Here is a 27,452-nt window from a genome sequence, read left to right on the forward strand (position 1 = left end):
CAACTGCTAGAAACTGATAGGATTTAGCATGTGGGTCAATAATACACACACATATAGTTTTGCTCAGATCTGTTGCTGCTTTTGCAAGTCATAAAACAATTTCAAACATCTACCCCTGCAGAGTAGCAATTAATTCACCCCAAAGACAATGCATAAAGCTCCCTAGTACAGACTTTTTGTCTCTGGATGCATCAGAACTGTAAGATTCAATCTTTATGGCCTAAGCCAGGTAATTTAATTTCAAACTGTTTTCAAAGTTAGATAGATTTATATTAACCTCTTCTCTTCCAGTATCCTCCATTAAAACATATAAATTTAAACAGTCACAATATTACATGTATATTACTTTTTTCTGTCCAGCAGGGCATACTGTTGGTGCATTTTTAAAATAAGCAGCTTTACAAATAAATGTTTCAACACAAGCATCTGTACAAATAAGTTTGATATACAAATGACATATAATTCTTTACAAAATTCCTGCTAGCTGCGCTGGAATATGTTACACATCCACTGTACATATCCACTTCCCTGTTCCTCCTGGCATAGCTGGCAATACCTCACCCATCACATAGAAGATGACTTGTGAATTTTGCTCAGTGGGTTTTGAAAACTAAAGTGATGATGATGAGGTTACATATTCCCTCATTCTTTGAAGAGGAGTTGGTTTCTGATAGTGAGGAAGCAGTTCTGGATTACACTTCACAGCTCTCTTCTTCCATGCCCATATGAGTCAGAGTCAGAGGAGAATATATCTTTTGACTCAACTATTGAAGAAATTTATTTTTCAGATAATATTACTAAAATGACATAATTCTTTAAATGGGAGGCAAAGGAGATTTCAGATGTACAGAAAATTCACTATGACCTCTTGAGTATATATTCTTCAAACTCCTGGCTATACCTCTGAAACTTGTGACATTGGAGGATACCTTTATTTCAGCTTATGCTTTTCCAGTTTCTCAGTTTTCTGCACTATAGAAGTCTGATAAGCTATATAAAGTACCCGATTCCCATAGGAATATTTTTAGGATTCCAATAAATTAACCTGCTGTAATGTCTATAGACATGGATAAGGGTTTAAGCTGCTGACCTCTTCTAATGCTGTCACCAGTGAGAAGGACAGAGAACATTTTGTAGATATGGGAAGAAGGTACATGCTTCTTTTACTCTTGCTTTTAGAGCATTCAGCTGAAAGTATCATATGGCCGGGTATCTGCTTTGTATGCTCCCAGTCATTTTGCAGCTCATGTCAAATCTTCCTGTTTCAGATGCTAAAACTTCCATGTCTAACCTGGTGTCCTTTCTTTCACAAATCACTCAGCATTCAATCCAATGTGCTTTGATATAGTTAATATGTTGTAAGTACTGCCACCATGGGACCTGTGATGTGAAGACATACCTGTGTCAAGCTCCAGAGTTGTCTGGAGAATATCACATCTCAGATTTTACTTCCCCACTAGGAGAAAATATTTTTTTGGCAATTCCACAACAAAAGCCCTTAGAAGATTAAAGGAAGGTGCTAAGTAAATGGGGGAGTGAAGCAGAGTTTTTTTTCACCAGTCTTAAAGTACCACAGGGAATAACGTTCAATCCCTGGACCCTTCTTTAGGAAACCTTTCAAGTCAAGCCAATAACAGCACAGTAAACAACAGTATAAAAAGAATTAGCAACAGGACTTGTAAAAAGAAAGGGAACATATTCCGGGGTCTTCCTGGTACATAAACAATGTATGTCTGTCTGTGCACCTCCTCCACCAAAGTAGTATACAATACTTCTCCACAGCACATATGGAAAGAAATAACAACAGATTCTAGAGTAATAAGAACAATTCAAATGGGCTACAAATTGCAGTGTCATCCTTTTACTGAAAGCAAGAACAACTTTTTCTCCAAGAATCCAAACCCACTTGTTTCCTCAGATTATAACAAACATGCTATCTGAAGGGGTTTTATAACCTAGTCCCCCTTTCCAATGGGAGAAAGGGCTTTTACTCAAGTATATTTTTATACCCAAGAAAGAAAGACACTTGCAGACCAGTTTTTGATCTTTTAGTTCTGAATTCTTTTCTTACTGGGGCAAAGTTCAAGATGTTAGTTCTCCAGTCCCTTTGTTTTCTTCTTCCATGCAATTCTTATCTCACCACTGTGGTCCTCAAAGGTGCATGCTACCATCCTCAGATGTTTTGCAAAGGCTGGAGATCTGACTGGAAAAAGAGAGGCAACTGGGGTCATACTTCTTGGGAGTATGATGAGCTGGCAGATCTTAAAATTTCCTGGCAGAGTACTCTGTCAGAAAGGTTGGGGGAGTAAATAGTTGTAACTAAGGAAATAATTGTGAACTGGAATACTGCAATGAACTCTTCACATATAGTAAGACTTTACCTAAGTTTAATGCTATTGGCTGCTAAATTAAAAAAGAATTTGCAAGAAAATGGAAATCACAATCTGAACCAACTGTAATTGAAGTACTAAATATTGTAAAGGAGATAAAATACACGTAGATGGGGTCTTTAGAATAGGGATATTTGTAATTCTTGAAAATGATAATATGGTTTGTTTTCTTTGTATTAATGTATGTGTGTCTATCTGTTATGTGATACTTTCTTAAGGGTGCTTAGAAAAGGTGCATGCCACCCTATCCCAATTTGCAATGACTAAAGTATTATTTTTTTGTGTGTCTGGGTTGCATTTTCAATTTAAATTTTTGTTGTCTGGACTTTGTACAACCCAAAGTGTTTCACAAAGTGCCAGGTTCAAGTAGATGCATTCTGCAGACTTCATGGAATCTACATTTACCCTAAATTAGGCAATTGCATCATTTTAGCAGATTCCACCCAATATATCCAGGCATCCTTCCTTCTCTCCATAAATATTTTTCAAATACCATGATTCCAATGAAACCTACAGATATCTTCCATAGTTCTGCCACACAGGTTAACCTTTAAGAGATGTCTTCCGGACATCTCCCTTATGATGATGCACTTTCCTCCAGCCAAAGTATTTTTCTACCCTTGGTAGACCTGGCTCACAAGTACATTTCCGCAGCAACAGATTTCTTCAGAATTCTAGGCTATATGGTATCTGCTATCCTAATGGTTCTTCTAGGTAGAGGCTCCTCAAATCTCTATGGACCCAGCAGCAACATCTTCGATAGTCTCCTGTTTCAGTTTTGAACTTCATCAAAAAGGACCTCCTATGGTGGGTAAATCAGTCTTGATTAAATTCAAGTCTCCCTCTTTCTCCTCTCATGCTAAGTCAGTTGGTCACAATAAATTATTTATTTATTATTTATTTACATTTGATTACCAGGTAGTGCCTGACTGGACCAGTAGCTCATTTTCAGCAGAGACCAGGGGAGAAAAGCTCCAATAAAGTTACAAAAAGTTACAGAAATTTAAATAGTAAAATAAGATAAAGCAAGGGTACAAACATGATAAAAACAGAAGTTTAAAATTTACATACAATTGAAACAGAGATTAAAAAATCACATGCATATATACACAGAGTAAAATCAGGAATATAACTGAATTTAAAATTCTAGAACATCAAATTAAGAATCATAAAAGGTTCTACTTTCATTTTTTTAGAGAAGTAGTAATGTAATATATGAAGATAGAAGTCAGAATTCTGAAGATAACAATAGGCTAAGAGAGAAAATTTTAATAAACACTGAATGAGAGTAGGAATAATTTAGCCAGTGGGTGTACAGGACCATAACCAATGATTTGGAAAATATTCTTTTAGGAGCCGTTTGAAGTTCTGAGTATCAGGTATGGACAGAATATGCTGGAGAAGTGAATTTCAATGTTTGGCTATTGTGTGGCTGTATAAGGAGTCACCATGAAAGTTGATAACTTTGAACAATATTTTATCTGCTGACCTGAGTGAAATGAGATTAGTGTTAGATTGAACAAAGTCAGATAGGGCTGGACAGTAGTCTGGTTTATGGATGACAGAATGGGCAGCTATTAGTAGAATGAGAGAAAGTAAGTTAGGGAGCTAAATCCAGTTTAGATGGTGAAAGGCAGTGCAATGATGTGATCTGTGAGGGTGGTCTGAGGAAAATTTAGCTATTTTATTATAGGTTCATAGGTTAGTACTAGGCTATCGACTCTAGGGCCTATACAAGCCTAGCCATAACAAGTCCCTGGCTATTTCTTCCCACACTATCTACTTCCCTGGACCTCTGTCCAGCAGGGTGACTGACATGATCCCTGGGGTGAATTTCCTTTCCCCATCCAATCATCAAGGTCCCTTTTGAAGAGGTCCAAAGAGGTGCTCTGCTTGAGATGTATGGGCAGTCTATTCCAGAGTCTGGGGAGTCTCTGGGTCAGGAACCTATCCATCCAGCATGTTTTGTTTATTGTGATGACAAGGTTTAGTTCCCTGGAGCATGTGGCTTGGAGGGATTGGGATTTCATTAAGTGTAGCATGTCCAACAGCTCTGGGTTTAACATGGCCTTGTATGTTAAGCAGAGATCGCCTCAGAGTAGACGATATGCAACAGAGTATAGCTGGAGTTTTTTAAGGCGGTCAGCATAGGGCATCTGCTTTAGGCCTGTGATTCTTTTAGTGAGGTATTTCTGCAGCTTTTCCAGTTGTTGCAGATGTCTTGAGATGTACATACCAAATGGGGCGTTGTATTCTATAATGGGTCTAATGAGGGATGAGTACAGTGGGACAATGACCTCCTTTTTTCTGGATTAAAAGCCCTTAGTGATGAGGCGTGCCATATAGAAGGATTTCCTGACAGTTGTGGCGATGTGGTTATCGAACTTGAGACCACTGTCCACCTGTGTCCCTAAGTCTCTCATCACACTTTCAATGTTTAGTGTACTGCCACCTATGTGGTAATTCACAGGTACATGTTTTTTTCCCAAAGGGAATAACTATACATTTCTTGGCATTGAGCTTGAGCTCATGGCTCTGGCACCAAGCATCTGTTTCTGTAAGGCCCATTTGTAGAGTATCAACATAATTTGGGGATTCAATAATGGCTCCCAGTTTGCAGTCATCTGAGAACTTTGTTAGCCACAGTCCCTTAGTGTTGGCTTGTACTTCAGAGAAGTAGATGCCATACAAGAGAGGTCCCAGGACTGAACCCTGAGGTACTCCACTTGCCACTTGTCTGGAGCTGGATTTGGAGTCAGCTACTTTTACAGTGTGGGTTCTGTTAGTAAGCCATTTGGCAACCCATTGAGTGATGTAGGGATTAATGCCCAGCTTGCTAAGTTTATCTATGATTCCAGAGTGGGGGATGGTGTCAAAGGCCTTGGCGAGATCCAGATAGGCTGTGTGGACTGCCTTACCCTCGTCCACGGCTCTGGAGACTGATTCAAAGAAGTCAATCAGGTTCAGGAGACAAGATCAACCCTTCACAAACCCAAACTGGGTGGGGTCCAATGTTTTAAGGTTGCCAATGTCTTTGTTTATAAGTTCCATGATAATATGTTCCATGGCCTTGCAGATCAGTCTCGTCAGACTGATGGAGCAGTAGTACCCAGGATCCAAGGTGGATCCCCCCTTGTGGAGTGGGATAACTGTAGCTGTGTACCACTCAGTGGGCATGAAGCCTGAGATGAGGGTATGATTAAACATGACACTTAGATGAGGTGCCAGTTCATTTTGTAGTTCATGTAGTACACAGCCCAGGATGTCATCTGGTCCCATGGATGCTGTATTCTTAGTTTTGGAGAGTGTGTTTTTTACCTGTGTGGCTATTACCAGAAGTTGGCAATCGTCCGATATTGAGATGGGCCATTTAGGGGTGAGAGGGGGGTGAAGTTGACACTGAATCGATCGGCCAGGATATCGGCAATATCCTTGGGATCAGTATATTTAATGCCATTCTGTTTTAGCTCAGAGCAGATCTGAGCATTGCCATTTAGATTCTTGACATAGTTATAGAATGCCTTGTGGTTGTCTTTGGAATTTTTGGCAATTTTATTTTCGTAACTTGCTGTGGAGGATTTTATGAGGGATCACAGCTTCTTACTGAGGCTGGTAAGGGAGTTTTTTGTGTCCTGGGACTTTCCTCTTTTCTGCAACAGTTTTCTCCTTTTGTTGTAAAGTTTGTTTATGGCAGGGGACCACCAGATTGGCTTCCTTTTTTTTGGAGGAGAGCATCTTGGTTCTATTTGGCATGGCACTATTCATGCATGAGTGGATGTGCTCGTACAGTGCCTTAGTGTAGGACTCAGCAGTCAAACTTTCAGATTCAAGATTATTCAAATCTGATTTATGGAGGTTGGTGAATATCTGAGAACAGTACAGAAGGGTAGATAGAAGTTGTGTCCTAGGTGTTGTAAGTCTGGCATGATTGGTGAGATAGGGTTTAATGCTATGTGTTTATCAAACTTCAGGACATTAAAGTAAGACAGAGAAGTTTTGTTTGTTCAACAGGTTCGATTATTGTGCCATTGAAGGAAAAGATAGAGAGAGGTGCTTGGTTATTTTTTATAGAGGTATTGGTAAAGACCATAAGCTTGGTTTTGTTAAGATATAATATGAGTTGGTGATCCGATAATTATGTCTCAATGCTATGGAGGGCAACCTGAGATTTTTCTTGGAGATCATTCATAGTGGGGGCAGAGCAGATAAGGGAAGCATCATCTGTATATTGAATGATTAAGGCAGGTTTCGCGGTGGAACAAAGATCATTGGTAAAAACAAAGAAAAGTAAAAATGCCACAGAATTTGCTTGGAGAGTGGTTTCCAATGGAATCAAAGTTCAGGGGATTTGGGATACCCCACTTTAGAAAAAAAAATCACATAAACCTCAAAGATATTATGGCCTTGATAAAGGCAATAAAAGCAGTGAACCAGCTGTGGATTCCACGATCACTGTTTGCAATTACAGACAACACCATGGTGATGTGGTAGATAAACAAATGTGGGGAACCAGGTCATCCCCTCCCCCCTGTGAGGACTACCCATGACTGCTTTTTATCTGGCAATTCAGCATAATCTCGCCCTTCTGTTAGAGCAGAACACAATTACAGATGCCTTGAACAGATCCAGGATAAACCCTCACAAATGAATGCTACACCCAGAGGTCTTCCATGAGATTTTCTACTTGTGGGGAACTTTCAATCGGTTTGCTTCCATTTACAACAGACAGTTACAGACCTTTTGTACCAGGATTCTTTGAAACAGGCCTGAAAAACAGATAACTTCTCTTTCCCATGGACAGACTGTCCCTTTATGCTTTCCCATCTTTCCTCTAATTAACTGAGACTTACTAAAGATAAAGAACTCTCCAGTGATACTGCTGGTAAATCTCTTTCAGCCCAGAGAGCACTCCTCCCCTCCTCATGCATCTGGCCAGGGGAAATTACAAAATCCTTCCTCACAGTGTGGACCTACCTCCGCAGGGCAGGTGAACTCTTGTTCATGCTATCATTCTGAACCTAGACCTTAGTGTTTAGATAATAGTTTTTTTATACCATTTAGGAATCTCTTTACAGGGGATGTACAACACTTATTAAAGAAGGCTAGAAATCCTGCCACTAGAGCAACATATTTAGCTGAATGGAAAGATTTTATAGCTGGTGCTAGAGCAGAGACCAGGACCGAACTCAGGTGGGGCTACTGTGGTGCTCAAGTACCTGTGTGAATTCCTCAAATCTGATGTCTTACACTTCTATCAAGCTACATCTTCCAGACGTTTATGAATATTTGCCATTACATCCCACTTTCTTCTTTGTTCAAAGTTATGCAGTTCTAGAATGTGGTTTTACATAGTAGGCCATCTAGAAAGCAAGTGCCTCTTTCATGCGATCTTAATTTTCTGCTGGAGAAGCTATTTTTTGCCTCCATTTGCACCTGTAGTTCACTCTTCCCTGAAGTTTCTTACTTGGAAGGCAGTTTTCCCAGTTGCACTGTCCATGACTAGATGAATATCTGAGTTTTACTTCCTCATGAATTCTCAGTCCTTTTTAGTTTTTCATAAAGATAGAGTAACTCTTAGAACTAATCCTTCATTTTTGCCCAAAGTTGTTTCTAAGTTTTCTTGAAATCAGTCTTTTTCGTTACCCTGTATTGACTCCCCAATCTGAGAAAAGAGAAGAAAGAATTCTGCATTCTCTAGATGTCCAAGACAACTCAGATATGACCCGGATAAGACAAATTATTTCTGAGGTTTAGACAAACTCTTATTTCTTTTACGGTGAGAAAAAATGGCAGATTGCTTTATCTCCTATCACAACAGGCAATTACAACAATTCTGTGCCAGGGCACCTTGTAAAAAAGCCCTGTAAAGCAGACACCCTTTCTTATTGATTGAAATGTTCCTTTATGCCTTTCTCCCAATAACCAGAGTCCTACTAAAGATGAAGAAAAATTCCAAAGATATTTCTGGTAGCACTCCTGTGGTACAGATAACATTGGTTCTCCTTTCTCATTCACCTGGACAGGAGCACTTACCAAAAACATCATCTCAGAGTGAACTTTCTCATACAAGCAATGTATCTCCTATCCACTCTAATGTTCTCATCCTGCTACTAGGAAATCATATTCTGCTAAATGGAAGAGATTTTGTAGTTGGTACCATAATAGAGACCATGATTCATCCACTGGAGGGTTCCAGTGACTATCTGGAACCTGTGTGAATTGTTTGTCAGGCTTATCTTACATTTCATACAAAGTGCACCTTTCAACCAGTTTTGCTTGTCTGAAATTAGATTTCCCTCATTCCCTCTTTATTCCAAGTCAAATAGTTCTTGAAAGGGGTTTTACATATTAGACCATCAGTAAAACAGGTGATTACACTCACAACTGGTGCAGAGATCTCCTGTGAGTACCTTAGACCTGTCCATCACATGCCAACAAACACCCATACTCCCTACAGCATTGGACACCACCACCTGGTCACAATGCAATAGAGACGCTGCCCCATTCTGTGACCAATATCTCCAACTGCCCACTTTCCATCAATAACTCATACAATCACATGCAACATTACTCCTCCCCCTGTCCTTACTGCATTTTATTGGCATTTGTCACTGTGGCCATCCCTGCCTGTGCATAATATGACAACTGTGATCTGTCCTCTGAGGTCTTCTATAGGGAAGTCTGCATGTGATGCACGGTATGGCCACTCCATGCAGAGTAAAGCAAAGCCTGGGTGTATTCTGCATGGATTATTTATACTTTTGTATGTTATGTTTAATCTGGCTCATTGTTATGAGCCAAATGTTGCCTCTTAGATAGTATCTGTGCCTACTCCATCTGCCCCCACCTTGCACAGTTATTCCTTGCAACCATCTCTTCCACAGGCTTTTCAACAGGCACCTCTAACTCTTCTGACTCCAGGATTTTGCCCTCACATATGTATCTACTCTACTGTATTTTTTTGCATAGCAGCAGGTTGTGTAATAATGCATGCACTGCAAATATTTTACTGCATGTTTCAGGGTAATATTTTAGGCTACAACAGGAGACATCTAGACAGCAGAAGCAGACATTGAGAAGTACAAGCATACATTTATCAGTAATTCAGATGTGTGACAGGGTGGTGTTTTATGTATTCTTTGCTGTTGTCTCTGGGTTTCTTATTGGTGACATTAGCCATGGCTCCAGGGTATATACATCATCGCCAATAAGATGGCCCTTTGAAAAATCATTGCTCACAAACTGCTGATGTAAGTTGCTTGTGTGCCATCTATGGCAGTCATAGACATCACCTGGTTAGTTTGGTGACTCATTGTATATTATACCGCATGCATTATATACAGTGCTTGGTAGTCTGCAGTGCATTGCATATTATACCATATACATTGCAGACCACCAGGTTATTGATGGAGTTGAACCCCATTGTGGTTGATAAACTGTTATCCCTCATCCTCAGGTGGGGCCTTTATTCTAATGTAGTTGTGGTCAATGGCTACCAGTGCCTCAGAGAAACAAGCTGTGCCATAAAATGTCAACATGATATTGTTTCTCTCCTCTGTGGTGCATTGTAGCTACATACACTCTTTCACATGCTGTAACATGGCATTAAGAAACCAGAGCAACATCCCTGAGGCAGATATCACTATGCCCTCTGTTGATCACTGGAAGGTCCCTGTAACCAGAATTCTTAAAGCCACACATACCATAGTGTCCATTGGTATGGGTACTCTATGTATATGTGTATCTCTTGAGCCCGTGTATTAAAGTGACATATCTTGACCACCTTCTGAATGGTGCCTCTATCTATCTATGCTGTAGTGGTCCATTATTTCTGTTGTGGGCATAGTGTGTTAGGCAAAGACAGATGACTTTGCAGCTCCAAGGGCAATGATACACACCTCCATAACTACTGGCTACAAGAGCAGTCTCTTGCATATATATATGGGTATTAAAGTGGTAGCCACCCAATATACATTTTTACAGTCTCCATCCAGTAAATCCAGAATTTGCTGTGGTCAGCAACTCTGGCAGTTGCTTCTCATTGAACCAATTTTATACCTTTCTGAATCATACTGCATTATTGTTTACCCTTATTTGCAGTCACTGTTACCCTTCTTTTAATAATGTTGCTCATATGCAGTCATTATTATCCTTTTTTAATAATGTGACTCATTAATGTAACATTATGAGCTAATTAGTATAGTTTGCAGGCAGGAGTATTTCTCAGCCTAGCAAGATTGCACTTAGTGTGAATCTGAATTGCCCCTTCCCTGTGAGTTTCCACTCATTGCACACATTTATCGACTTGCAATGCACAAAATGCTTTTGAATCTTGAAGACAGCTCTCATAAAATAAAAAAGTAACCCGGTATGATAAGAAGGAAAAAAAATGGCCAGACATCAACTAAGCAAAGTTATTCTGTGTCAGTGGTCTCCATAAGTAGTTATTATATCTTAAATGGGACATAACATTCAGTTAAAAAGTAAGAAAAACTGTCCAGTGCTGTGAGATTGAGGGATAAAGTCATAACCTTGGCCCAGGTGATCCAGGTTTGATTAATGGCTTAGGAATCTGAGGTGCCGGCAGGGAGAGATGGTGGTGCCACTTAAAGGGGAAGCAGCAGACATTCTTTGAAGGGAAATCTGGTACACAGAAGAGAATAGTCTTCAGGCAGTGTTGATGAATGCAGGGGAGGGGATGGGAAAACAAGGATAGGTCATAATATAACCCCTCCAGAAGTGTTTGACAGCACCAGTTGCCAAGGTGCCCTTAAGATCTACATCGACCTGAGAAGTTAGGGGAGAAGTGGCAGCAGGTAGACATGGTATGGCTGGCGACACCAAATCGGTGATGGATGACGGTACCTGGGCAGCCAGAATGAATGAAGCAGGGTGTGAAGAAGAAGAAATTCATAATGCTGTCACTCAATATCATGGAATATTTTATCAATAAGAAAAAAAAATCTGCAAAATAACCTATAGAATGTAAAAAAAAAAAATCAAAACCAAGAAAAGTTAACATGACATTTGTAAAACCAATAATTCAATTCATGGTGGCTGATATAGGGAAATAATGGTTTTCCAGGTGCTATACGGCTCTCTGCTTCCAGTATCAAGATTCACAGCAACTTTTGACAAGCATTTTTGGTGTCACATGCTCTCTCTTCCTCTTTAGATCTTTTCCATACTCAGCACTGATACTAATCAGAGAATGATGTTCTGCTGAACAACAGAAATACATTTATCAAAAAATATGTCCTGTATTGCAGTGATATTCAACTCAGTGCAGGACAACTTAACTCATTACATCTGAGTGATGCCTCCAGATGCATCTGCAATTAACACCTACTGACACCTCTATGCATCAAGTATTACTTGTTAATATTTGCATCAACAATTTCAAAACCATGCTATGAACAAGGTTTTGATAGATTTAAGATCAGAAAACAAAATGTTACTGTCTGTCAAGAAACCCAAGTTATCAGCTGGCCAAATGCTGTATTCCTATACTGTCTCTAAGGCATGGAACAATCTCGACCCTGCACTCAGAATGATCTATAATCCTGCCCTCTTTAAAAAAAATCCCTCAAACTACATCTATCCTCTCACTGGTTATGCTCCTGTACCCAAATAAACAACCCCAACAAATGACTTATTTTTCTTGTTCTCCACCTTTAATTTTTCTATTACTATCAGTTCCTTTCTCTTCTCTCTGCCTACCTATCACTTGCTGACTCATTAGCTCTACTTCTTTCTCTCCTTAGCTCTCTATTCTTACACTGAATTTAACTCCCCTCTGCTATGATCCTTGCAGATATATTTTACACTAATGTGTGTTAGTATGTACACTTGTTATTGCCTGTTTTACCATGATTGTAATTATACTGCTTGTTATTCTTATGTGTATTAATACTTTATATGTATTAATTGTATGTAATTATTGTGGAGCTTTTCTCCCCAGGCCTCCACTGAAAATGGGTTCATTCTAGGCTCAGTGGAATTTCCTGGTTAACAAATGGAGTAAATAAAGAAATAATTCTTAAATCTCACACAATAGCCAACTCAACTGCATTAATATTTGACCTCTGCCTAGTGCAGGTAAATAGAAATTGTTTTTATGATATTAATTTATATAGATAAAATGTTCACATTTTTTTAATATCTCAATGACCAAGTGACACAGAGAGAACTCCTTCACCTTATATATATATATATATATATATATATATATATTTATATATGTATGTATATCTCAGCTAGATGAAAAAAATGCTGCTGACAGTATGTGTGTAACTGAAGCAGTGCTTAAAGTTACCTCAGAGGTATATGTAAAAGTATCGCAGCATTCCACTTAGCCAAGTGGTTAGAGTTACAGCCTTATGTGCAGTAGGTGCAGGGGTTGAATACATGGAAGGGGAATTAAGCATTTATTTTCCAAAGACAGATTATCATGATTACTTTTCAATCCTGATCTGCTGTGCTCAGCTAAGCTCTACTAAGACCTGCTCATACCTGCTAAGCACTGCTTAAACAATCTCTGTTTGTGCACTGCTTGGCAATGCTTGACATTGCTTGGCTGTCCTTAACTAGTCTATGCACTGTTAAGCACTGCTAATCATTGTCACTTTAAGTACTGCTCAGCTCAGCTGCACTGATTTCCACAGTGCCAAGCAATGCTCCGTATTTGTAAAAATTTCCTAATGGCATGTAAGGGTGGGAAAACAGGCTATATTAAGCTCAACAAGCTGGAATACAGCATAACTAGCTAGAGTTTGAACTGTGCAGTAACTATGGCAGGCATTGGAAAAGGTATGCACTTCTGGGCACAGCAGTGGGGCATCATGAAGTCCAGGGTCATGGTTGGATTCCTAGTGAAAGACCATGAAGACTGGCTGTTGCAGGGGCAGTTTCAGGGCTCAGAGTGCAAGACAGAGTCCTGGGAATGGCTGGTATGAGATCTCACCATTGCTATAGGTATCCCCCACACTGCTGAGCAGGTCCATCACCACTATGATGACCTGAAGCTTTGGAAGCGTGATCTTCTGGGCACCTGGGTCTAGGAAGCTCTTGCTGGAAATGCTCCACAAGTTTGTAAGTACTGTTACCATTGTTTTACCAATACCTAATCTAAATATTTGATGGACTGGTATGCATAATGTTGTCCTTCTCTCCTTACAGCTGCAGAGGAGAGAGCTCATAGCCTAGAGGCGCATGGTGGGTGCTTGGCCAGGTTGTGCCATGAGTGTGGTGAGTACAGATTAATTTCCAGTCTATAGTCAAATAAGCAAGAAGGAGTAAAGCATTAACTGCCAATAGGTATATATAGTAAAGATTGTTGTATTGCAATGAATGTGGATGTAGACCTGTGGTGTAATAAGTGACTACTGCCAACTATAGTGCAATAAACAGGGAAGACTAAATCCTTAACTCTGATAATGTAAATGAAATAAAGTTTCTGGATGGACTAATTCTGGAATTACATATGTATTGCAACACCTGCATTACATCAACTGTTGTGCAATAAAGGTTTGAACCTATACCAGTAACTGCATGAAGGTACCCATAATAAAGCTGTGCTGTGCAATATATGTGTAATTAGGGCTGTTTTGCATGAAATTGATTATAACAACTGCTCTGAAGTAAAAACACAAAAGAATACCACTTCCTGCCTCAAGGTATAGCTAATAAAGAGTGTTATGCAATAACTGTAGATTCAGAGCTGTATTACAAGAAATGCATTATGACACCTCTTCTGCAATAACATCAGAAGCAATAACATTAAAACTCAAGGTATATTGTGTATATCAGGATTGTCTTCTGTTAACCATTGCATTTCAGCTATATGCATTCAGGATCCGAGGTACGGTGCTGCAGGCAAGTATGACAATGTAATAGCTGCAGGCTGCAAATATACTATCTGCAACTGTATATGGGTGAGGTAGTCAACCCAATAATCTGATATGGTTTGTAGATTTCACAGCAATTTCTACCCACTAACAGTATATCATCTATACCTGCATTCTATGTAGAAATATATAGTTTACCTAGTATTTCTGTCATGCATGAATCTCTTGCATGTGTGTTCAACTGTCACTGTAGTACTATTACCAGGTCATATTTTGTTTCCAGGTGAGCTCTAGGCAAATATCAGTCTGTGAATAATCAGCAGTAACTCAGTAGTTCAGTATGTTAAATGCTCTGTCTGCAGTACATTTTTGCCACACACAGACCAGGGTTCAAATCCAGTGCCATGTAGTAATAAATATTACTGAATCAGTTATGTATTGATGACATATGTTATCTCCAAAGGAAATACAGGTAAATGGGTGAATTAGCCCTTATTATGAGTAAATAATTTGTGTGCTCAGATGTAACAGACTGTTTACAGCAGTGACCAGGAATGTGATAAGACTTTATAAAATAAAGGCAAAAAGTACAATAATAATAAAATAAAATAAAATAAGTAAAATGTGTAATCCTGGTATGGCTGTATGCCTGGAGTGTCTGTGAAGATTGCTGAAGGTCTATCCCCATGCCTTCTAAGGAAGGAATGATAGCTGTTTACTCTCTGTACTATATACATAAATGTCTGTCAAGTGTCACGCTGTCATAGAATGTAATTATTGTTGTGTAATCCCTCAATCACAGATGTATCATCTACATGATTATGTCAATAGCACAGTAACACTACATCAGTCCACAGTACACCTTAGTAGTTACATAGGTCCACCTGATATCTAAGTTTTCTCTGTATTGGTGTACCTGCAGGTGTTACTGCTTGACCCATACTGCCTCATGCGGATAGCTTGAGAGGTGTGTACATGCTACAGCAGCTATAGGGCACTGATATACATAAAGGAATGACAGACATGTAGAGTATATAGCAGTACTGTTGTAAACTATATAGCCTATAAAGGTATTATTGGACTGTATTTCTCCATCTCCACCACTTATCTTCATCTAAATTTATTTATTGTTATTCACTTGTTATGGTTAACTATTAACATATGTTGTTGTCTAAACTTTATTTTTGGGGATGTGTTTTATTATTGTTATGTAATACAATGGTTGCATATTAACATATCTTGTTCAATTACCTATGTGTTTGGCCTTATGCCATAACTGTTACTGGCATGCTGTTAATATACTGACTGTTATGCTATTTATTGTTGTGTGACATAAAATATGCATTGATATGTTAATGGGTTATTTCCAATGTTCTGGCATGCTGTTATAACTAACATAATGTTTTGTTCATAAATAACCTATACACATTGCTATATCTCTATCACCACAGCATGACAGGGTAGGCCAGTTCTGCTGATCTGCCTACACTTCCTCAGCCAGCCATGGCACTGGGTACCAGCGTGTCTGGCACCCAGGCCAGTGGTGCCCCCTCTGCTTGCCCTGTACCACCTTTGGGTGGAACCACTTCAGGGTACGGGTCTGCTCCCCCTGGGAGTGGTAGTGGAGGGGTTGTAGTCACCCAAGATCAATTACCAGCCATGGTATGCAGGATTGTGCATAGCAACTATGAACACCGCCTGCACCGGATTGAGAGTAGACTCGACAACCTAGTGGGGCCTGGTGGCTCTGGCAGTGTTGACTGGCCATGGGTGGGGATGTCAGTCATGCTGCTGCCGTCTGGAGGCCATGCATCTCTGATTCCACAACACTCTCCCATTTACCCCCTCATTTTATTTTATTTATTTATTTAACATTTGTTAACTGGGAAAGAACGGCTTGGAATGAAGCAAATTTTCAGTGGAGGCCCAGGGAGAAACACCCTTGTATGTTGTCTTGTCTGTCTGCAAATGCAACCTCTCCTACCCAACTTACCTCCCCATACATATCTACATCCCTTCCCCAACATTTCACTCTCTCCATAAAAAAATAAAATGGGCACTTGTCCCACAAAAAATATTGCCCCATACACAGATCTCCATTTCCACATGTGTCCACTGGATACAACTAAGTAGGACCAATTGGCTTGATAATACATTTATGTTGTCCTCATCCCTCCCTCTAGGATCCAGATTCATGTACAAAATCTGTACAAATGCACAGATGTTGCTGTACAAGCAATGGAAAGCTATGGTCCTTTCCTACACCCTTCCTGCACATCCTTACCTGCCTTTCAGTACATTTCCCCACCTGCTTGCCCCAATTTCACCACTGTCCTATCACCCCTTTTTTCTTTTCTTTTTAAATTTTACCATGGGTTTGTGTGGAGCTAAACAGCACACAACACAAACCAGCACAAACACGCTTTAATATGCTTTAATGTGCCTTAATGATCTTATGTGTTTCTCATAATGTTAGGCACATCTGCAAAATAATCAACTTGTCAGCTCTCAAATCTGTGCCCCTGTCAATGACAGCCTGGTGCATTAGCCCACTAGATCACTCCGCTCTGAATTATAACAGGTGTTTCCTGCAAAATATACTGATTGCCACTGACAGACTGCAAGTACATCTACTGGGAAAAATGGGAGCGTCCCCGGGACTCTGATGCAAAAAGAACACCAGCACACAGCCAAATAAATAATAATGGATGTATATGAGGCCTGAGATAGCAGGTAAATGTACCTTTTTATCAGCAACATCTTTAAACACACCTGCTAAGGCAGCAATGGCAAAGTACATGTGTACAACTGGGGCAATGCTGCAGAGCAACTGCCTTTGACAGCCATGCACATAATGACAGATGCAGACAATGTGCGTCACAGACTGTATTTATACACACATATCTTGCAAATACAATGGATGTGGTGCTAACCTAGTAGCTCAGTCTGTTAAATGCCTTGCATGCAGTGTATTTTCTACCCAGAGTTCTGGGTTTGAATCCAGTGTATTGGACTTCAATTACATTGATGTGAACATAGCAAGTAATGACTGGGTCATGCAATTTTAACCCACAAAGTTTGCTGCTACTGAATTAACCGCTACCCATGTTTGCAAGTCAAAGGCCTGTACGTAGGGTCACACTGCAGATATTTGTAGTAATTATATGTCGCCTACTACTCTGTGATTGTCTCTGTTACATAATGGATGTATCTTAACCACATGCCTCGACTGGACTGTAAAGGGTACCCTTACCTTGGCTCTGTTGTAAAGACAGAGCTGACACTGCTGCCTCAGTTACATGTACAGCTTGCTGTCCTCCAAAGTGTTCACAGTCACCCCTCCCCCCTTGTGGCTTATGCTGCAGCAGCAGCTGCAGCCTGGAACATATGCAGCTGTATGATAAGCTACCTGCTACAGACCTACCATATCTCACAACCCCCTAGAACAAGGGATCCAGACAAAACCATACATAAAGGGTGAGGGGATGGTCCAGCAACAGAGACATGTTTCACAGTTTGCTCTTATAAAGATAGTGAGCTGATAGAATAGCAGTTACTGCATCAGCATGCATATTCTGATGAGTATGTCTGACACTCACATGTCTCTCTCTCTCTTCTTACTGACCACAGCCCATAATATTTACCACTGAACTGCCAGATAATCACAATGTCATGTGACAATGGCCAAACATATCATGCAAAACTTTGGACAAACCTCATAAATCTCAACAATGGACAGTATTTGTACCTACCCTCTGTGATACTGTAGTCTCCACACCTCACTAATGTCCATCTCAAAGACTAAGAAAGGGGCCAAGGCCTACATGAAACCCTTAAAGATTGCACTGTGGTGCCTTAACATTGGCTAATGAAAGTACAACCCAGCTGTTTTGGATGTAATTAGCAAGTCCGAGCCACAGATCAGTGCACAAGCAATCACCTGTTAATGAGCATTACCTACAAAAGGCAATCAACTGCTTATGGGACCAAGTCTGCATGTTGCTTTACTCAGACAGACAATGGCTTTTGCCAGCTGTTTGCAGAGGTTCTGATCAAAATAGGATTACTTCACGCTACCAGGTATGTAATACATGTCCCTGTATAATGGGATGCAGATGGGAGGATGGAAGTATGGGGAATAGGGATTACAATGGTAGAACTATAGTACATCTATGGTATTGACATGTTGGTGAAACTCTGCTGTCCAACAGCTACAGGCAGGCCTCTCAACTCTCCCTGCTTTGAATCAAATCACAGTTCTGCCCCTGTTACTCCCTCGTACAATGGTCAGCTGTTGTAGTAAAGCTAGTGGATTATGAGTTAGATATATAGACAGTAAGTAAGGGTATACACAGCTATAATATCAAATGGTGTACTGTAATTCAACTCCTCTCAGTCTGTTAATGTCACAAACAAATAGTTCTGACATGGTAAAGGTATCCCTGACCATCCCTGATGTACTCTGGCTAGGACAGTGTTTTGTTGACATTCGTACCTCACTGCATGAGGGCTATGGCTAACATACCTGTCAACCCCTTACGGCATGAATTCAGGTCATAGCCATAATTAGGGGGGGGGGGGGTCACATGCCCAAATTCAGCTTCAGAGTATTCGTATTGGCCATACAAAGTAAGAGTATGAATAGACTAACAGATATTACTGTAGCATAATTAACATTTACATTAACATATCTCCCTGGTATCTACCTAAACTGTGTACATATATTACTCTCTCTGCAGTTAGTACCTATGTTATTAAATGCATCTTTGTTGTACTATGCCTTAATGTTACTCTGATTTTTTTTTTATTTTAGGCATTACTACATTCCTTGTAAATAACTTAATGCTAACCAAATTTCTCAAACATACTGTTATTGCATTCTCAAAATATTGTACTTTTGCCTTGTATATAATTGTATTATATATTTCTTTGTGTTTTTGTACTGTTAAGTATCGTACAACTTGAATTGTTACATTTTTCTTATTTTTTTAATTACTTTCCTGGAGCTTTTCTCCTCAGGTCTCCACAGAAAAAGGCTCTCTGGGTCCAGTTGGACTAACCCAGTTAACAAATGTAAACATAAATAAAAATAAATGTTTTCTGAGGGGTCTGGCATGTGACAGCCAGATTCTCTATATTCTGACAACAACCATCAATGATTGGCCAACCATTTGTCAGACATCCGCATGTATGTGCCAAAAGGGCCGCATCTATGAGGCACACGTTCATATTCCAGAAACATCTGTGTAATGGAGAGGTATGATGCCTACAGGGAAGATATACTACAGCAAGTTTGCATTGCTGTCTGCCATTGTGGCACACTGGTGTTTTTGGATTGTCCCCATATAGTTGTTGTAATAGCACACTGCTATTTGTCTGACAGTGGCTCTATGATATAGTAGTGGGACTTTACCTATAGGGGACTCACCTTAGCAGCCTGCAGTGATGGGTGTAGAGACATACAGCAGACTCTGCCATGGCACACATGGACATAACCAGTATTGCTACTATCCTGATGATAGCCACACATGTAATGCGCTGATAGACTGCAGGGTATGACATCTGAGGGAGTGGTGGGTAGTGCTGCCCTTTTTGGTTGTGCAGGGTCTGTACATCATGGACTATGTATCTGGCTCTGTAATGTGTTCCCCTGTTGTTGTCTTGCAGGTCCAATGTTTTGGCAGAGACATCCTCCATTTTTATCTGCAGAAAACTGCGCTATAGTGGATGCCCTGAGACTCAACCATCACATCCTGCTGTCAAGGCATCTCTACAATCAAGAACAGCAGGCAGCATTGTGGGCCACCCTTGTGAAGGCTGTTAATGATATTGGACAACAGAACAGGACCTAAGAGCAGGTTCAACACCGGACCACAAACTTGGTCAATGACGCTCGTCAAAGTGCAGCTGCTGTTGCCAGAGATCATGCTGCCACTGGTGGAGGGCCTGCAACACAACAACCACTCTCAGCCACAGAAGAATTCCTGGCCAACCAAGGATCAACCCACAGCTCACAGCCAACTATCATGCCATACATCCTGTAGGTGGGTGCCACAGTGTCCACATCAGAGGAACATCCAGGTAAGCTAACTCTGTTCACCAGTATAATACATTTGCAGTCATTGTGGCAGGCTCTACAGACCACTACATGGATGTCATGTCTATCTTCATTGAAGGGGGGTTGGCTTTTCATCACAGTTGTGCACACATACTCAGACTGGCAGCAATATAGCCAGCATCAGATTAGCTACTGTACATGTGGATATATGCACAAATTACCTTGCAACAGTGCAACATTTGATGTTGCTGACAATACCTCTCCTTCATCTTTTCACAGGTACATCAGATGTGGCTGGAGTTCATGGTCCTGTACCCAGTAAGTGCCATTTTGCCTTATGCTCAAGTGTTCTGCATAGCTAGAGTAGAATAATTTTATGTTTAATTTCGGAGCAGTTATCTGCAATGAATAGCCTAGGGAATGACGAGTGTGTATATGTACAAACATTAACTTGTTTGCACTTATAGTTATGAGAAACTATGCAGCCTGCTATACATGAGGCAGTTATTCCAGGATGCCCCTTCAGACACAACAGGAAGAAGGTACATACATGTGGCAGTGGATGTGCATGTTTTGCACGGCTTGGGCTGTTTGGGTATGTTATTGTTGATGTCTGTGTTGTGCATGGGATCAGAAATGAAAAGATGTGGGACATGTGATGCAATTGTGGATCATCATCTGTATGAGTCTGTGTGGATTACCATACATAATAGTGCAGGTGGTAATGTAGTGTTTTTGTCTTGTTTCTCACAGGTGGATGGTGGGGTTGGAGTCTGTCCACATCACAACCTGATGTCAGTGTCTCATCAGAGTCTGATGATAATGGTGGTCATAGTGAGGCATAGGTGGTATAATTGGTGGCTGAATCTTACCCAGAGGTTAACATCCCTTTTCTGCCCCCATTGTCCTCGCAAACAGTCAGTATGCTGACAAATACCCAGTCACCAGGGGCCACAGATATTGGACAGTCAGAGGGTGGTGACATAGTACAGGACAATGTGAAAACTATGGTGTCAATGAGTGTAGACACTGGCCATAGCCAGACAGCTGGGGAGGTCCCACATAGGCAGGTTGACAGGGTTGCTGGATGGATGACTGCTGCCCATCCACTTCCTGTTGCAGATGTCATATTGCGAGTCATTTGATGCATGATTATAGCTCTCATGGAGGCACAGGCATGAGCTGAATGCAAAACCAGATGGATGCTTAGGGTTATGGATGAAGTGCAGTCTGACATCCTGACTGCTTCCATTGCATTGGTGATGCCATGGAACATTTCATTGATGTAGTGGACAGATGGTGGGCTCAGACAGTGTCTGTCTTTGAGCTCAGTTTGTCTGTGCCGGAACATGTGGTTGGGGGTGGGCATCAGACATGTGGATGCAGACCAGCATCACCATCCGCTGGTAGTCCACGTGGTCATGCACATTCACTTTCCTGTACTTACAGTACCTCCAACGCTATAGATGGAGGTATGCTGTTCACACCACCATGTGGCAGGCCATGGGCACTTGGTCCTGGGAAGTCCCGTGGGGGACACAGGTCCAGCAGACAGCAGTCATCATCAGGTACTAGCACCGCATCTGACCTTGGGCATGGTGCTGCCCATGATACTCATGGAGGAGCCAGTTCCCATGTTTGTGACCGGAGATGGTGAACTGTCCACTCTACTATGTACAGTGCACAGCTATCCATGATATGCATGTGTAGGGCTAGCACTGAGCTTGACTGTCTACATGCACATACTCCAACACCACTGTCACATGCAGGTCAACTACAGACACACACAGCACCATACCATGACCCATGTCAACAGCACCCCTTCCTGACTTACACACATGTTGTCCACTGTTTGGCACAGCCTAGTCCTCTGCCACCATCACACCACAGCCTGTGCATGTGATGATACCTATGCCACATCCCTGCCATCCATGCCATCGATGCATGGACTTGCATATATGTGACTGATGCACAGGGTGACCATATAACTTTAAAAGTGTTTGTGTAGTGCAGTAGTGTTATGCCATGGCAGTTGTGGGCCACAACAGGTACGGTATGCTGGCATGTCAAGAGTACACATTAAACATTGTGTATCTTTGTTGCCTGATGGTACACTGGTGGTAGTGTTACATAATGACAGGTGTGTCATGGAGCTGTGTATATTTTTGTCCCAGGAGTCTGAGTGGTGCAATTATGAACACATGACGGAAATACAGCAGTACAGGATGGCAAGGCAGCACAGCAGAGATATGACAGCAACAAGGTATGCCAGTATATGTGCATGGCTCCCTAGGTTCATATGTGTAGAATATTGTGTCAGGGACAATGGGGACAGTCAGCATCAACATGTGTTCATACCCTGTGACACACTCCCTTGATACATGTCACCTGGGTAGTTTGCATGTACAACTGTAAATGGTGTTAGGCATCAATTATGCTTATGTAGAGGAGGGCAATTTAGGGCCAGTGTCTAGTCACAGGGCCATAAAATGCATAACCAATGCATAGGAATAGGCCACATAGTCATGTTTCTAGTGCTGTCAGAGGACATATTTACACACATACATGCTAATGCAAGACCTGTTATTCTATTAACGTTCCAGATTTGTATGGCCAATAGTTAATCCTTCTTATATTTGGACCGGTGTCCCTCTATTGTTCATGGCTTTGTCCAGATTCCCTGTTGTAATAGGTTGAGAGGTCTGATGTGACTGCGGTACATGATGTAACACCACACAAATAGGGTGACAGTCTTCATACCTCTCACTGTACGTGATTTTGCAGAATGTCCAGAATTCAGCCCTATATGTCTGCCCTGTTTCTCATCTGGTAATATGCTATAAAATGCAGTCTACAGAATTGTTGTAAGTCCTGACACAATGAAGTGATGGCCTTTACATACTGTGGCTAATCTTATCTGTTGCAACCTGCTGTTATACTAGCCATCTTCTAGGTTACTCAGAGCATGTATAATGTCTGTAAGTTTGGACCTCCGTCCCCCAATTTTTTGTGGCTTTGGCAGCTTCCTTGCAGTAACAGATTATGGTGTTATGACAGTCTGTGGGACTCCTACTATACAAGTAACTCACATGCAAAAGTTGTAGGTGTGGCTAGCTTTGAACCATCAACACCATCAACCATGCTAATGCTCTTAGCCCAGTGAGCCACACCAGCCTCTAGAAAGTGAGGTTTAATTCCTCACACTATCAACAGTATACAGACATACAATATGACCCCTTCTGTGACCTCTGTGTTTTGTGGGAAATACATGTGGACAGGTTCTTTGTGGCAGCGCTGGAATTGTGTGGTCTGCTGATATATCCTTGTAAACATACTGTCTCTGCAGTTGTATGGGAACACTGATGTGTTGGAGGTAGGGGACCCTGGCACTGACAGTCATGCATCTGTCCTATGACCCCCACTGTTTGGCATTTCTCTTGCATAATACAGTGAGGTTTCCAGCCATGTGGCCTAATGCATATTATGGGGTACCCAGTATTGGACAGAGTACCTGTTATCCCAAGTAGCTGTTAGTTCTCTGCAAGTAGCCCACTCCATTCCATTGCATGCATGCAGCAGGTCCATACATATGCTACCAAAGTGACTTACCTTGCGAATGCAGTGGTTGAGAGACCTTTGTTTCAGGGCTGACTCTGTCTGATGCACGCAGTACACAGTCAATACATGGTTAGCTACAGGTTGCGTGGTCTGGTTGTTATCCTTTTTACTATGTATGTGAGTCAGAGTAAGGTGTCAGCCCCTAGGACCCTAGGCTGTTAGTGCATGTGCTATGCATTGTCTCTTGGCCAAGGCCAGGTCATACTGATCATGCCTATGCCTGCCTACAGGGACAGCCTCGGGGGGTTCCTCCTCTGAGTCCCCCTCTGGGTGTGGCTGTGGGGACCTAAGCACTGGTGGTGGGCTGTGTATCCCTTCTCTTTGATGATCCTGCCACAGCTGTTTCCACAGGATCATATTGTGTAGCATGGCACATACTGTGAAAATCTGTGCTCATATGATTGGAGAGTACTGCAGGGCTCCACCAGATATATCTAGGCACTGGAACCATGACTTGAGCAGCCCAAAAACACACTCTATGATGTTCCTAGTTTGGGCAGGTGCCTCATTATGGCATTATTCGGTGGGTCTGTGTGCATTTCTGATGGGTGTCATCATCCACAGTTCCACTGTGTAGCTAACACCCCATAGTAGATGGTCATATGGAATGTCCACCCTGACAAATATCTGGTACAGCTGTGATGCGTGCCAGCACACACATTCATGATAATTTCCTGGGCATTGACAATGAACTGGCAGTTGATGGAGTGATACCCCTTGCAGTTGACGTAGATTCTACCCTCCTCACCGGGAGGTGTTTTGATGTGTACATGAGTGTAGTCTATGGCACCCAGTACCTCAGGGTAGTGTCCTACATGATAGAAGAGTCACATACTACTAGCTATCTTATCAGGGGTGTGGAATAAATAAATGTGCTCACTGGCATGTGGTAGCATGGCATGCAGGAATTGGTGGAGTACCATGGATGATGATGCCTGTGAGACCCCCATCATGTCCCCAGTTGGTCTTTGGAATGTACCTGTAGCTAGTATCCTAAGGACTACACATACATTTCTTTCCACTGGGATGGGCCCCCCACTGTTGGCTCTGGGTCTGAGTTGAGGGTGGCAAAATGTGATACATTCTTGCAGTATGTCCCTGTTTAGTCTGGAGTGCTCTACAATCTCCAGCTCATTCAGCTCATGGAAGGTTACCCTGGGCCTGAACACTCTTCTCCTTCTCTGTCTAGGCCTATTTTCAGCAGCAGCATAGGCACTGACCTCAGCATCTAGCACATACAGATATAGCAGAGCAGCAGAGCTGCAGCAGCCCTTAGCATTGCTTTAGTTACAAATCCCACATTTGTGCTCCACTGGTGCAGAGTACGGGGGTGAAATCAGATTGTAGGTTGTATGCAACTTTTCTAGTGTTCTGTTGTAGGTACAGCCTGTGTGATTGGCTACCTATGATGCATTCCACCTGCCAAGTACATCATTATCAATGTTTTAATGGGCCAGTTTAAGTGGCACAGGGGTCGTCAGTAATTTATATATGATTTGCTTTCCCAGGCAATTTTCTTTTCTTTTCTTTTTTAATGGCCTTCTCTGCTAAGCACTGCTCAGTGGTGCGCAAACCTGTGCCACAAATATAAACAATGCTCAGCACTCAATGGACACACCCCCATAGACAGGCACACTCAACACAGTGGCACACTGCTCAAACAGGCTGAAACTAGCTAAAACACATGCCGCAAAGTTAAACAAAACTTAGCAGACAATGGACACACACCCCTGCTCTGCTCAGCAGCACACAAACAGGTGCTGCTGTGCTCCAATGTGCTTAAAGAAATACAGACACACCCCCTTTTGATGTCAGATACCTCTTCTGTGGACATCAACATGGTTCTGGGGCCACACAAATGTGATCTGCTGCATGAATACCCATTTTTGCTATTTGGTAATCCCAGCTTGTTTGCATACAGATCCATGCACCGAACCAGAAAACCACACTATTCCAGATCCTGCCTCCTTAGCAACCACAGGAATCTAAAAGGAACAAAAACAGACCAGTACTGAGATAAGCCAAGCCTAAATAAAACAAAACGTATGGAAGAACTTAAGGTTCTGACTAATTTACAGAATAATAATGACCTTATTATAAAGCAAGCCAATAAAGGAGGGGCTGTTGTTATTTTGAATAAGGTTGATTATATGGACTATATGATGGAATTGTTGAGTGATTGGTCAACATTTAAGAATATTAGAATGTTTGATGTTAAACATCGTATTGCTAGAGTGAATATTCTATGAATTACAGTTGATGAATGATATTTCTACTGATTTGTTCAGTTTTTTTCAGTGTGCCCTGTCCTATAATCCCTATATTATATGGTTTACCAAAAATACATAAAAATTTAACCCATCCCCCTATAAGACCTATTGTGTCTAGTAGGGGGTGGGTGATTGAGCCAATGTCACTATATTTACAAAACTTGCTTAGTAAGTACCTTGATATGGTGAGTAGCTATATATGGGACACTGGTGATTTTTTGACTGAAATGTATAAGTGGCAGGTGCATAAAATATCTGGTCCCCTTAGACTTGTTACCCTTGATATAAATTCTCTCTTTACGGTCATTCTCAATGATTTTGGTGTTGCTGCCATTCATAGCTTTTTATGTGAAAATACTGATATGCACAGTAGGGAGATTGAGACTGTATGTGAACTTTTGGAATTAGTGTTAAGTAGTAATGTGTTCATGTTTAAAGAACAGTGTTGTCTCCAAACTTTAGGTGTGGTAATGGGAACACCCATTGCCAATATGTATGCTAATTTCACATTACATCAGTGGGAAAAGGAATTTATTTGAAACGCACCTAATATATATAGATCTAAGGTGGCATTCTACAAACATTTTATTGACAATGTCTTTTTTTAATTTGGGCGGATCAACATATGGAGTTAATTGAGTTTGTGGAATACTTGGACAGCACCACCAGTTTTTTGAAATTTAAGTTAAATTAATCTGACAGTGAGTTATGTTTTTTGAATGTGAAATTAAGTAAATTAGGAGACACAATTAGCACTAGCATTTATAAAAAAAAAAAGTACAATCTAATAAATATGTTCGTAAGTCTAGTATGCATGCCCCCATATATTTAAAGGGATAGTAAAAAGTCAACGTTTACTGGTGAGCAGGCTAAATACTGATAATACATGGTGTTACCAACAAATCCGAAGAAATGACAGGTGAATTTTTGGAGAGGGGCTATGATAGACAGCTGTCGGTGTTACCGACAAATGGATAAAATGGTAGGTGAATTTTTGAAAAAGTGCTATGATAGACAGCTGTTGGTGTTACCAACAAATGGGTGAAATGGTAGGTGAATTTTTGGAGAGGGTCTATGATAGACAGCTGTTGGTGTTTCTGACAAATGGATGAAATGGTAGGTGAATTTTTGGAGAGGGTCTATGATAGACAGCTGTTGGTGTTTCTGACAAATGGATGAAATGGTAGGTGAATTTTTAGAGAGGGGCTATGATACACAGCTGTTGAATGATATTAGGAATGATATTGTGAATAAGGCGGAATATTCTGTG

Source organism: Protopterus annectens, chromosome 2.part0, assembly GCF_019279795.1.
Source record: "Protopterus annectens isolate FY-2018-M chromosome 2.part0, PAN1.0, whole genome shotgun sequence".
Taxonomy (NCBI): Eukaryota; Metazoa; Chordata; order Ceratodontiformes; family Protopteridae; genus Protopterus; species Protopterus annectens.